A 12,011-nucleotide genomic window follows, 5' to 3' on the forward strand; every position below is an offset into this window, starting at 1 on the left:
AGCCTTTCTTCTCCCTCTGAACAAGCAAGTGGTGTTTTGCCAGCACAGAACAGAGCTTGAACAGGGGGCAGATTGAGTTTGGTTCTAAACTTAAAGCACACAAATTTGAGTGACTGCCAAGCCTGCTGAAATGTGTTTTCTCCAATCTTCTTAAAGTGCATGAAGATTTCAAAGAAAAAATTGTAAAGGCTTTCATTGTGAGTTATTTCTTACCGTTGGATATTTCCTGCATTGAAAATCACACATTGAATATAAGATTGATATATATTGTATCATGTCCTGGTCTCAGTATATTTTACTTTAGTGTATTTTCCCAAAAATTCTACCTTATAGCATTTCTAAGCCTATGCAGTTTCCTTTATTTAGGTATAGAATTGATTATTCCTGACCATTTTGCTCTTGAAATTAATCTACCTTCAATAATCAAAGAAGAAACAAGTGGATAAGGTAAATACTATATAAAAAGAATATATAATCAATGCAATTCCTAATTTCTGATCACAACAAAGAGTTTAAGATAATTCATAAGAGTCTTGAAGGGGGATGGGAAAGTATTAACAAAATCAACAGATTGATCCAGACATATGGAAAGCATCGAAGGCGACTGAGAATGGGAGAAGGGAGAGAAAGGACATGCAAAACAAGGTGCCATGTAGATCAGTTCACTCACTGCCAATAAACTGAAAAATATGTCATGGAGAATTTACCATTTAAATGGGATGATATTTAAATAATTCCCTTTGTTCTTGCTTTTTAGACTTCTCTATAATTCATAAAACAGCATGAATTATTTTGTATATTTCTATTCCTTTAAAAAATTTTTTTTCACCTAATTTCAAATCTGTCTTTTGCATTGCAGCTAAACTATGCTAAGAAATATTGAGGAGGCTCAAAGAGGACAAAAGAGTTAACATCTTCGAAGAGTTAATGAAATAAATTCGAAATAAATTCGATGAAAGAGTTAACAAATTTTTTAATTATGAAAAAAAGCTGGTATTTTGGATCATGCTGAGAGGTGGGATTTTATTTCTAGATTTCATTTATTAGTGATCATTTTAACTAATTAAGAATCAGTTGTCTATTTCATCTCTGCAATTCCAAGCGTTTGTTGCTTTCATACTTCACTTATTATTTTTTTTCCTTTCAGGATGAAACCCAATATGCTGAAGATGATTTTTCTATAGGTTTTGCTTTAGTCTTAGGTGAATTATTGATATATCTATATTCCTAGTATTTGGAATCAATATTCTGGTTCAGAATTTTGAAAACATTACCTAGCTTTTAATTTATCAAAAGAGGAAGGTTATAAAATCAGCTTGTAATTTGTGCTATTTGACTAAGTCATAATTACAAGCTTGGAATATTGTCCCAGTCAGTTCAAGTCAGCCAACAGCTTTTTAATGGTCACTTTAGCAAAGAATGTGATGTCATTTCTCAGACGTTTAAGAATTATATCTCCATATTGGTATGAAAGGTATATTGCATAAATATTATTTAATATAAGCTACCATATCTTTGAAAGTGGATAAAAATTAGGGTCATTGAACAAGTTTGCCAGAAATCAAATCAAACTAAGAAATACCTAGTTGGCACCTACCAGTCCTAGGCAGCATAGCTAGGTGAGCAGCCACTGTTTTCAGCTACCTCACTTCAAATGCTATTTACATCAATTTGTGATATAGGCGGATTTATCTTCTATTTGCCTAGGTTTCCTCATCTATAAAATTAGACAATTGTAATGAAACCTAAACCTACAAACTAAGATCGTGTGAGAATTAAATGAGTTAATGCTTAGATTCCAATGGGGCATGGAGAGAGAGGGGAGGAGAAAAGGGTTAAGAGGAGAAGGCTGCTGCAGAAAGTGTTGGGGGTCTGGCGGGGGTATCTGGCACAGCAGGGGTCCCCTGAAGTGAGACTGTGCTCCTTGGGCAGTCAGAGGGGACAAGACAGATGGGGCGAGCAAGCGAGCCTACTCGCCCTCTCCGTGACTACGCCCTCCTAACCAGTCCTGAATGGCCACAGGTGCCACTTGTTGAAGTCAGCACTCCCCTCAACTGATTTATAATCAATGGATAAAGTGGGGGGAAATGTAGAATAATTTCAAATGCAGATGTCAGAATCTCTTCAGTCATGAGGGAGGAAGCCTTAGTGAAAATATGGACATGAACTCCGACAGATATTTGTCCGTCAAATATATTTGTAAGTCAGTATAAGAGTTAGTTCTTCAGAAACAAAGCAGTCCCTTAAGGGAAAATGTTGCAGTACAACTGGGATTAAGCCCTTCAAAGAATTCTTCTAGGAGAAACCAAAACTGTGCCACTGAATTTCCTCAGATTATTGAAACAAGCAGGTAATGATTCATGTGTCACCCAGAAACAAGACTTGACAGGAGAGATTCTTCTTTTTTACACTATTTATTTTTTTGTTTGTTTTGACATTCAACATTATTTTATATTAATAGCAGGCGTACAGCATACTTGTTACATATTTATATAATGAAATGATTTCCCTGACTAGTCTAGTACCCACCTGGCACTATGTATAGTTATTACCATATAATTGACTATATTCTCTATGCTTTAAATCTCCATGACTATTTTGTAACAACCAATTTGTACTTCTTAATCCCTTCACCTTTTTACCCTGCCCTTCAACTTCACTCCCACCTATCACCCCAATAGATCTAGCACCCATCTGACACCATATATACTTATTACAATATTATTGACTACATCCTACATCCCCATGACTACTGTGTAACAACCAATTTGTACTTCTTAATCCCTTCCTTTTTCTTATCCCCAGTCCCCCTCCCATCTGGCAACCATCAAAATGTTCTCTATAGCTATGAGTTTGTTTCTGTTTTATTTGTTTCTTTATTTTGTTCTTTAGATTCCACAAATAATCAAAATCACATTGCATCTTTCTTTCTCTGTCTGACATACTCCACTCAGCACAATACCCTCCAGGTCCACCCATGCCACAGCAGATGGCAAGAACCCATTCTCATCCATTGCTGAGCAATATTCCATTGTACATATGGACCACCTCCTCTTTATCTATTCATCCATTGATGGATACCCAGGCTGCCTCCATATCTTGACCACTGTAAACAATGCTGCAATGAACATATGGAAGCACACATCCCCTCAAAGTAGTGTTTTGGGTGTCTTCTGATAAATACACAGAAGTGGGATTGCTGGGTCCTTCCTTGTCTCCTGTTACAGCCTGTGTTTTAAAGTATTTTGTCTGGATAAGTACTGCCACACCAGGTTAGTTAGTTAGTTAGTTAGTTAGTTAGTTAGTTAGTTAGTTTCCATTTTCACAAAATATCCTTTTCCCATCCTTTTACTTTCAGTCAGTGTGGGCCTTTCGATCTGAAGTGAGGCTCTTATCAGCAGCATATGTAAGGATCTTATTTTCTTATCTATTCAGCCACCGTATCTTTTGATTGGGACATTTAATCCATTTACATTTAAAGTGATTATTGGTAGATATGTAGTTATTACCTTTTATTATTCATATTTTTGATCTTCTTTGTTTTCTTCTACTTCTTCTTAAAGAAGCTCTTCTAACATTTCATGTAATACTGATTTGGTGGTGATGAACTCCTTTAACTTTGCTGGTCTGGGAAGCTCCTTATCTGTCCTTCTGTTCTAAATAATAGCGTTGCTGGGTAGATTAATCTTGGTCATGGGTCCCTCTTTCTCATCACTTTGAATATTTCATGCCAATCCCTCTGGCCTACAGAGTATCTGTTGAGAAATCAGCTGATAATCTTATAGGATCTCCCTTGCAGGTAACTAACTGCTTTTCTCTTGCTGCTTTTAAGATTCTCTTTGTCTTTACTCTTTGGCATTTTAATTTTGATGTGTCTTGGTGTGAGTTTCTTTGGGTTCATCTTTCTTGGGATTCTCTGCACTTCCTGGGCTTGTATATTTATTTACTTCACCAGGTTAGGGAATTTTTTCATCATTATTTCTTAAGTAGGTTTTCAATTCCTTGCTCTCTCTCTTCTCCTTCTGATATCCCTATGATGTAAATGTTGGTACAGTTGATGTCCCAGAGAACACTTAAACTATCCCCATTTTTTTGGATTCTTTTTTTCTTTTTGCTGTTCTGTTTGGGTGGTTTATGCTACCTTATTTTCTAAATCTCTGATTCAATCCTCTGCTTCTACTGTTGATTCTACTGTTGAATCTACTGCTGATTCCCTCTAATGTATTTTTCATTTCAGTTATTATATTCTTTATATCTGAATGGTTCTTTTTTATGTTTTCTATCTCCATTTGTATGTTTCTTGTCTCTCTGTTAAAGTTCTCCCTGAGATCATTTAGCATCCTAATAATAAGTTTTAGAACTCTGTGCCTGGTACATTGCTTGTCTCCATTTTATTTAGTTCTTTTCCGGGAGCTTTGTTCTGTTCTTTCATTTGGGACATGTTTCTTTGTCTCCCCATTTTTTTGCCTCTCTGTATTTGTTTCTGTGTATTAGGTAGGGCTGCTATGTCTCCTGATCTTAGTAGAGTGGCCTTATGTAGTAGCTGTCCTGTGGGACCAACAAGTACAGTCTACCTGGTCACTAGAGCCAGGTGCTCCATCTGTGTCCCTTGTGTGGGTTGTGTGTGCCCTCCTATTGTAGTTGAACCTTGGTTGTTGTTTGCACATCAATGGGAGGGACTGGCCCTCAGGCTGCTTGGTTGTGAGGACTGACTGTAACCACAGTGGAGGAGCTGTGGTGCAAGGGCTGACCCTACAGAGCACCATCTGTCTCAGCAAGGCTCTGGTGCCTGCCCAGTCTGCCCTTTCGATGTATCATCCTTAGAGGTGGCCAGGTGATATTCCACCTTGATCTGAAGCTGGCCACCAGGTGTAACAGCCCTGGGACCTCCTGGAAGGGGACCCACTGCAGGCCAAGTTTAGCTGCAGCCTGTGCTCTGCCTAAGGCCATGTGGTAGGAGCAACAAAGCAATCCACAGATAGTCACCACCTGAATTGGGCTTAGAGGTGCCTTCAGAGGCCAATCTTCAAACGGAGGATGGCTGTCACTAGTATGGACTTAGGGCTGCTCAACCAGATGTACAGGACATGCTGAAGCCAGATGCTGCATGTTTGGGTTTTGTGAACCTTTGAGAGATTTTATGAAAGTCAGCAGCATGAGCTAAAATAAGTTGTTTGGATGGAAAAGCCACTGGAAGTGGCTTGGGTGTGCCCAAAATTTGGGTGGGGCAGAGTCTCCAGGAATCGATAGGGCAGGGAAGATGAAAGGTAATAGCCTGTTTAATGAGACACAGAAATGGTATCCGCCTGCATCTGCATGCAGGAGGGAAAGGATCATCAAAGAAACAATGGTTTCTGTCGGTTCCTTTCTCTGGGAGAAAGCTGACCCTCTAGCCCTCACCCTGAGGCCAGACAACTCAGTTCCCCCCTGTATGTCCCTGGCACCTTTTGAGCCCCTGCCCCAGTGCTGGAGTTCGGAGCCAATGAGTCTGTCAGCAAGTAAGTCCATGCATGGACCCTTGAGGAGGAGTGCCTGGGACTCCAGTCACCCTCCATCTCATTCAGCCACAATCTCCACTGGTTTTCATACCCAGAAGTTATAGGGACTTCTGTCCCAGGAACTGGAACCTTGGACTGGGTAGCCAGGTGTGGAGCTGAAATCCCCTGCTCTTCCAGTGGGGACCTCCACAGCCAAGATATCTTTCCCAAGTTTTAATGACCACATGCAGGTGTAGGACCAGCTCTTCCATGTCTCTTCCTCTTCTACCTGTCTCGAAGTGGCTTCTTTTGTATGTCATTAGTTGTAGGGCTTTGGTTCAGCTAAACTGAACCATTATGGTTGCTCTGTAGTTTAGTTGTAATTGCTGTGGTCCTGAGAGGAAGTGAGCACAGTGTTTACCTGCTCTACCAACTTGATCAGAAATCTGTGAGAAGAGATTCTTACTCTGGACATGATCTGTGGAATGGAAAGTAGAAACGTTCCTGTTCTACAAAGACACAAAGTTTATTGGGTATTGATAAAAAGTTTGGTAGAACTAGAAGTGGACTTCAAAAGAGATAGAGGCAATATGAGGTAAGCTCCGTACATAATAAGGGCAGCATTTCCAGCAGAATTATAGGAAATAGCTCTCTGAGACAGAGGTTGCAGGATACTGTGGACTTGTATTTTCCCATGAGAACTTACAACAAGCAGTCGAAGCCTTTCTTTCATAATAAAATAAAAATATAGCTTTCCGAATTAGTGTTTGAGAAACGCCCTTTTCCTGCTGGCTCAGATTTAGGCCCCAAATAGCATTTGATTTGACAGCATACAGTCCCTGTAAGCCCACATTCAACGTTTTTTGACACATTTAATCCATCCTTGGTTTCTACAGAAGATGAAGAAGATAAGCTTAGAGAGAGAAGGTGGCTTAGTATTGAAGAAGGGGTTGAACCCCTACCAATGGACAAATACATACGAGGTCTGACAATTACATTTGTGAACTTGTTGCAATGATATTGCTAAACTTTTTTGATATCATGTGGAAAATTTATTATGAATTTTACCAACTGGACAGTTAACAAAGTTTGCTACTTGGAAGTGCTGAAAAGGCCATATGAAAAAGTTAGACAACCTGAGCTTTTCGCCAATGCATCACAACAATGCACCAGCTCACATGGCACTGTCTGTGAGGGAGTTTTTAGCCAGTAAACAGATAACTGCATTGGAACACCCTCCCTACTCACCTGATCTGGCCCCCAATGGCTTCTTTCTTTACCTGAAGATAGAGGAAATATTGAAAAGAAGGCATTTTGATGACATTTATGACATCAAGAGTAATATGACGACAACTCTGATGACCATTCCAGAAAAAGTTCCAAAATTGCTTTGAAGGGTGGACTAGTTACTGGTCCACCATAGCTTCTGAAGGGGAGTACTTCGAAGGTGACTATAGTGATATTCAGCAATGAGGTATGTAGCACTTTTTCTAGGATAAGTTCGTGAACTTTATTGTCCTTCCTAGTACATTTGAAGCCACTGCACAGGTTAATCTGTAATATAAACTGGAACCAAAGATAGCTCCTGGAATGAATGAAATGAGGACAATTCTGCAATTCCACAAGCTAGTTGTGGCTCAGAAGAGTATACAACCACACTGTATTTGCAGTCATGTAGGCAGAAGCAATGTTAGGTATCTAGGAATAGCCATGCCCATGTTAATAGACAAGGAGCCTGGAAAGTCCATACACAAATTGATTACATACACTGCCTTGTGCCTTATTTGCTTCAGAATACAGGTAATCCCTGTTCCTGGGGTGTGATGGACTGTTATGAAGCAGAAGCCCTTCTTGAAAGGAAACCTGAAGGCAAATTTTCACTCAGAGACTCTGCACAAGAGGATTATCTCTTTTCTGTGAGCTTCTGTTGCTAAAATAGATCTTTACATGCCCAAATTAAATAGTGGACCACAACTTTAGTTTTGATACTCACAACTCATGTGTATTTCACTCCTACACAGTAATAGGCCTTTTAGAATATTATAAAGATACCGGGTCTTCCATGTTTTTTGAACTATTGCTTACTATTTCACTAAATAGGAATTGAGCCTTTTAGCCTACAATATATCTGCCATGTAGTAATATGCAGATGCACTACATACATTGGAATTGATAGGCTCCCTTTACCCTCAGTGTTACAGGATTTTTCAAGAGTATTATTATAAATATAAAATTAGAGTTCACTGGTTAGAAGGAAAACCAGTCAAGGCAAAGTAAACTCTCCTGTCTCCAAAGGTCATTAACGAGATCTGTTTTTATGTGCATCAGACAGTATACCTATAGCAAGCACATATATCAGTGTTAAGTTTCTTTTTAGTACAGTATGTAAGCTTAGTGTTAGCATCTGTCAAATGCGATGTGCTGTTACTCAGAAAAACGTGGTGCCTATTGAGACAACAGAGGCTAGAACTACAGGTGTTCAGTAAGGCTACAGAAATATTTTGTCAATTTAGCTAACCACTGGGTTTTCAATGGCTGTGGTAATTGAGTGAGGCAACTCTGGGGCATTTGCTATGAAGAATTCTATATCTTACTGAAGATCAAATATTAATATCTGATGAGTATTTCAACAGTATGACTAATGTTTGAAATTATTTTTTTCTAAGAATTTTTCTATAAACTTCAAAAAAGTAGTGATGTTTGTAGTTACTATAAATCAAGCTTTGAAAATCCAAAATAAAGACTGCCTTCCTTTTAGAAAAAAAGAATGCAATTTTCCGGCCACAAGAGCGTAGTGTATTTCACTGAAGTGTTTATTTATATCATTTATAGTCAGTCTCCTTTTTCTCTTCCGCAAAAGATACTGTTAAGGAAACCAGGTTTTTGACATAGAAGTACTTAAAATTCTTAAAATTTGAAGTTGATAGAAGAATTTTATTTAAAGGCCTTAAGTATCAATTTTTTTATAAGTACTTTAACTTAAAACATATTGGAAATAACTGCTGCAACGTAGATGCGCAGTTTAATCGTTGATTCAATGTTGGATTTTTTTCTATGCTCATGATGAGTTTGTGAATCATAAAAAGAAATGACACTAGAAGATGCCTAAACAAGTCCAATAATAATAACTACAATGGTTGCTGATGTTGAGATTATTGTTAAACTGTAATAATTTGGATGGCAATATTCATCTCTTTGTTGTAAACTCTCATAGTTGAATTGCTTAAGTACAATTTATAGAATTTCAGTGCAATTCATTGTTTTGGAAAATCTGAAACCTAAATTGAAGATTTAAAAGCTACTGTACAACTACTGTATCCGTAAATAACTCTATGTAGCATATTTTTGTCACTTAGAATAGTGTGTAATACTATTTGAGTGAGCTATTTTGGAAGTAATATCAAGTTCTAGTGTTTGCCTCTTACTATTGAACTGAATGTACAGTTTGGTCCTAGACATTTTGCACTAAAGTAATCATATCCATTCTTGTGTCTCTTTGTTAATGTGCTCTGTACCACTGGTGAGTGCACCTCAGTTTCCTTACCTGCTGCTATAGAAAGTTATTTTACACCCTGATGGCTATTGCCAGGGCAACAAAAACGAAAAGCTATACTTATATGCAACACTAATCCTTTGACTGCTAATGTATATTTCTGCTTGCTGTGCCTTGTTATGGCTTCTTTTTGTGCTAATAAAGTATGTTTGATGTTCTTGTAAAGTAAAATAAAATACTTAGAACAATGCCTGGTACACAGAGCAAAAGTTCGATTCTTGTTAGATATTATGTAGCAAATTTTCCCCATGGAATTCTGCAAATATAATTGTTCAGTGACCTTCCTCATGCTTTGCTGTGAACCCAAACAATCTTTGATGACTAGCTATTTAAATTTTAGTTATTCAGACTTAAAGTATTTGGTAGATTTCGCAGGCTGTTCCTTCCAGTATGTCAAGCCAGCACACATACTATCTTGCAGATTCATTTTTCTACTCAGCATCTTTGGTCCTCAACATTCACATCCTCTACCTCAGCATCAAACATCCTTTTCTTATGAAACCCTTTCTCTAGCACAGGGGTCTCCAAACTTTTTTCAACGGTTTTCACCAAGGGCCACATGTGGTAAAATACACAAACAGCCAGGCCACTCACTCGAGATGAACTACATATTGTCTCACCTGGTTTATTTAAGTAAACTAAATATAATTTTGGAATTTACTGCGGGCCAATTAACAATGGATAATGGGCCACAGTCGGCCCGCAGACCGCAGTTTGGACACCCCTGCGTTTAGCACAAACTCTATCAGTTAGTAGAAAAGTGTGTTTAATCTCCCACAAGGACTGTAGATTTGTCTATTTCACCTTTACATTCTGCCATCTTTCGCTTCATATATTTTGAGGCTATTTTATGTCATAGCATTTACCATTTTTACATCTTTCTGGTGAATTAGACCATCTTTGAATATTTTAGAGATATCTTCATTTAGTCTTTTATCTTTGTCTCTTGCTCAGCCCATTAATTAATAGCAAAACAATTATATAAGATCGGGTAGTATCATGGGCTCTGTTTAAATTGTATGCACCCTAGAGAGCTCTATGCTACATATTTTTAAGTATGCCTTTATATTTCTGGATGGTCAAATTGGCAAAGTATTGTGTTTTATGGTAATTTTATCACAATTGACTTGTAACATTTCAACTAGCCTTTTCATTCATGCATTCGACATTTATTAAGTATATTCCATGTGCTAGACCTCAGCTAGGTGAGAAACACAAAAAAGAAATACTCTGAGTCCTCAGTTTGGTTATAACCCAGTCATGTAGAAGAATTCAAGAGTCATTTTCCTAGGATTATATCATTATTCATTCTGAATATTATGGTGAATATTATTTTTGTGTGTATAGTTTTTTATAATTTCAGAACTTTTAGGATAACCGTAGTCCAGTTTTATAAAAATAAGGCTAGGATTAATTTTAGGTGCTTTAAGCATGTCTCTGGAAAGATTTCTGTATGAAATAAGGAAGTATAGAAATCACTGGCAAAAGTTATGTGGCTCAGTCAGAACATGGGAGAGCCTGAAATTTTTTGTAGCGCCCTCATGCCTCTTGCTCTTACAGCAATGTGGGCACTATCCAGACATTACAGACACATGAAACTGTCTTTAAGTTGTTACTTTATATAATGTACACTTTTCACTAAGTTGTAAAACAAGGGCTGAAGCAAAGTCTCACTGATAAATAGATTATGACCACTTATCATTGCATGGGTTTCTCCATACATCCATTTATAATTTAATTTAATTGCTAACCTTCTTTCATTCTCTTTTAGAATCTAGTAGATTTGCCTGTATTGAGAAAAGACATTGAAATGAGGAAATCAAAGATTTAACAAGACCAGCTCTGGAAAGAAAAGGACTCTGTGTCCTCAGTGAGTTGGAGCCAAGCATAAGGAGAAATGTGTCTCTCTTGCCACATTCCATTTATAAAATACTTTGTATAACATGCAGGTCTATCAACTTCTAATTGAACAATGTAATATATTTTGCAGGTATAAAATCTAAATTTCAACAAAGCTAAATGACTCAATCAGGCTAGAGCAGGAACCAGGATTCCACAACCTAATCCTTCCACTCAATCATTGCAAACCAGCCCCAAACTGGATGATATATCTCTTTAGAATAAAAACCAGGAATTGACTTATAATTAGGAATCTACTCTAAACAGAAGTAAAGGAAATGGATGTGCTACTGACAAAAATATTTCCAAAAATTTATATAACTAAAAAGTGTTCCAAATATAGTTTATAATAGTAACTTTCCTTATAGCAAATGATTCTTGTAATCAGAAACCTATTTTTTAAACCACTAGATTATTTATTTTAAAAATATACTGTAACCGATCAATATAAATAATACTTTGCAAATATTTAATACTTATTAAGCGCCAAGTACAGTCTTAAATGTATTTCATGAACTGTCTCATTAGACATCATAATAGCCTTTGAAGGAGTTATCATTGTTCCCACTTTCCAAATGAAGTAAATGAAATTCAGAGAGGGTACACAAATTGTCTAGAATCATTGTTACTAGGAGGTCAAGATGTGACTTGAACCCACCGACTCAACTTCCAGGACCCTCAATCACAATGGGTTTTTGCCTCAATCACAGGATGCTAGCCCATAGCCCACCTGTGCCCATAGCCCCCACAGGTTCCTCATCACCTCCACTGTTTGCACCTGTCTGAGCCACCCCCTTCTCTGACCTGAATGATTCAGACTCTCTTTATTGGCTCCCTATTTCAATGTTGCCCAGAACATAAACACTCCTCTCTATAGCAAGCAGCACAGTCTTTTTGGAATATAAATCCTATCATGTTTCTCCCTTCTCACAATCTTCAGTGGCTTCTCATCACATTCACACCTACATTCCTCTCCTTGATCCAGAAGATCCAACAAAACCTGGCTCCTGTCCCTCTTTCCAACCTCATTTCCTGCTCCAATCATGCTAGACTTCCTGCTACTTCCTAAATAAGTCTTGTTC

The 12,011-nt window shown here is 37.7% G+C and overlaps 1 pseudogene across 1 annotated transcript; it reads left to right on the plus strand.

The window, feature by feature from the left end:
- Nucleotides 1-2,068: 2,068 nt before the first annotated feature.
- On the plus strand, nt 2,069-7,754 carry LOC308506744 (suppressor of cytokine signaling 5-like; annotated as a pseudogene). Its single transcript has 3 exons — nt 2,069-2,350; nt 5,883-6,460; nt 7,004-7,754. The product of its transcript is annotated as a suppressor of cytokine signaling 5-like (transcript).
- The last annotated feature ends 4,257 nt before the right edge of the window (nt 7,755-12,011 follow it).

Source organism: Rhinolophus hipposideros, assembly GCF_964194185.1.
Source record: "Rhinolophus hipposideros genome assembly, chromosome: 13".
Lineage (NCBI taxonomy): Eukaryota > Metazoa > Chordata > Mammalia > Chiroptera > Rhinolophidae > Rhinolophus > Rhinolophus hipposideros.